This window comes from Mus caroli, chromosome 13 (genome assembly GCF_900094665.2).
Source record: "Mus caroli chromosome 13, CAROLI_EIJ_v1.1, whole genome shotgun sequence".
In the NCBI taxonomy this organism is placed as follows: Eukaryota; Metazoa; Chordata; class Mammalia; order Rodentia; family Muridae; genus Mus; species Mus caroli.
Genome location: NC_034582.1, coordinates 19,752,436 through 19,754,580, shown reverse-complemented (window position 1 = coordinate 19,754,580; position 2,145 = coordinate 19,752,436). Strand labels below are relative to the sequence as shown.

The following is a 2,145-nucleotide window of genomic DNA, read 5'->3' as shown; positions in this document are numbered from 1 at the left end:
TCTCTCTCTCTCTCTCTCTCTCTCTCTCTCTCTCTCTCTCTCTCGCTCCTATCTCTCTCTCTCTCTTTCTTTCTTTCTCTCTCTCTCTCCTATCTCTCTCTCTTTATCTCTTTCTTTCTTCCTTCCTTTCTTTCTCTTTCTCTTTTTTTTTTCTTTCTTTTCTCAAGAACCAGTGCTTACATCAGGATTGAGCTCAGTTAACTGTGGTGAATGGCCTGCCAAAAACACCCTAAAGGAAGGATTGATTTATCTAAATCACAGTGTATAATGAGCTGGTCTCATGGTCTCTGACCCTGGGGTAAGGCATCTGGCAGAGAGGTGGTACAGCAGATCTGTTTACCTCTGGGCATCCAGGAAACAGAAAGAAGAAGAATCAGGAACAAGAAGTGACCCCAAGAACCCTTCTGGGACACAGGCCAAACAACTAGAATCTTACCTTGAAGACTTTCACCACTTGCCTGTAACACTACCAACTTAGAAATCCCTCAGTGGATTGATTCACTGGATAGTCCAAAGCCCTCATGGATCCAATCACTTCTCAGAAACTGAACCCACCACTTGAGGTCCGCATCTCTAACACTTCACATCTAAATCATAACTGGGGATGTGTGGGTTACTGCTGTGATGAAATGCTAGCTAGGTGGCAGCTATCCAGGCTAATTTTGTGGCACTGTTGTTAACATTAAAGTTACTTTTGTGGAAAGCAGATTTCACAATAGATGCCAGTTCTCGTAAAGGTCTAAATCACAACTTGGAGAAGCATTCTACCTTAACACCTATTTAAAAATTACATGAAGAAATAGTTAAGGGGCTGGAAAGATGGCTCAGCAGGTAGAGACACATGCTGTGCAATCCCTGTAACCCACATTAAGGTGGAAGAAAAGAACAGACTCCACAAAGTTGTCCTCTGGCTTCTGCACATGCGCCATAGTATGCGTGCCACCACTCCACCATCATGGACACACAACAATACAGGAGAATTCAAGACACTGAAAAAGAGAAAATTGCATTGGGCTTTTTGGAATTTGAATGCTATGGCCATTTGTGTTCTGCAGGTATTTTTGTGTGTACATTCACTTTTCTTCCATAGCTAGCTATTAAGCATTCACTAGTACATTACAATCAATAAATTGTATATTTGACAGAGGTTCATACATGGCATGTGTATATAGGGGACACAGAGAGTCAAACGGAAACATTAGCATCTACTGGACCAGAAAGAATTCTTCAGACACATGAGATGAGCAACTTCTCCTGTAGTCAAGAAAAATAGAGACCTGGGTAGCCAACTGCCTGTGGAGTATCATGCTAAAGTTTCATTGTGACTACTGTGATATGTATCTTACCCATGATCCTCCGTCTGTGAGGAAGACACACTGCAGTGGTCAGAAACATAAAGAGAGTGTGAAAAACTATTCCCAGAAATGGATGAAGAGCAGGCCCAGACAGAACAGATCGACAAAACAACGGCTGCATTTCAACAAGGAAAGATCCCTCTGGCTCCGTTCTCTGCTCCTCTGCCTGCAGGGGCCATGATCCCACCTCCCCCCCAGTCTCCCGGGTCCTCCTCGGCGTGGCATGATGCCTACATCCCTCATGGAAGGCCCTCCCGTGATGCCGATGCTGGGCCCCCCTTCTCCTGGGATGATGCCTGTGGGACCAGCTCCTGGGATGAGACGGTCCATGGGAGGCCACATACCCATGATGCTCGGGCCTCCAATGATGAGACCTCCCACCTGCCCTATGATGGTGCTCACATGGCCAAGACCAGACAGATAAGAGCAGAAGTGCTCTTTATTGTTTTCTATTTCCTGTTCTGTTTCACCAGGAGATCTTGGAGCTGAGCCTGAGTGTTTACTTGATGCATGACAAGGAAACCTCCCTTCCTATCAGAGAGAATACGTTTGGAAGAAGTGATACAAAAAAGTGCGAGTTTCACTTATATTGTGAAATGTGAAAATAAAATCATCAGCTCTTTTAGTTAAAAAAAAAAAAAAAGATTTCCTAAGAGCAGTTTTCCAGCTTCTCTATGTCTCTATGTCTTTTTATTACATCATCAAGATAACAGTCCTGTGATGGACTTCTCTCCTGGATGAGAGGTTTGGGACCAAAAACCACACACACACACACACACACACACACACA

General features: G+C 44.2%; 1 pseudogene; it reads left to right on the top strand.

Moving 5' to 3' along the window:
- The first annotated feature begins 1,305 nt into the window (after positions 1 to 1,305).
- LOC110308719 lies at positions 1,306 to 1,779 on the top strand (annotated as a pseudogene).
- Positions 1,780 to 2,145: the final 366 nt, after the last annotated feature.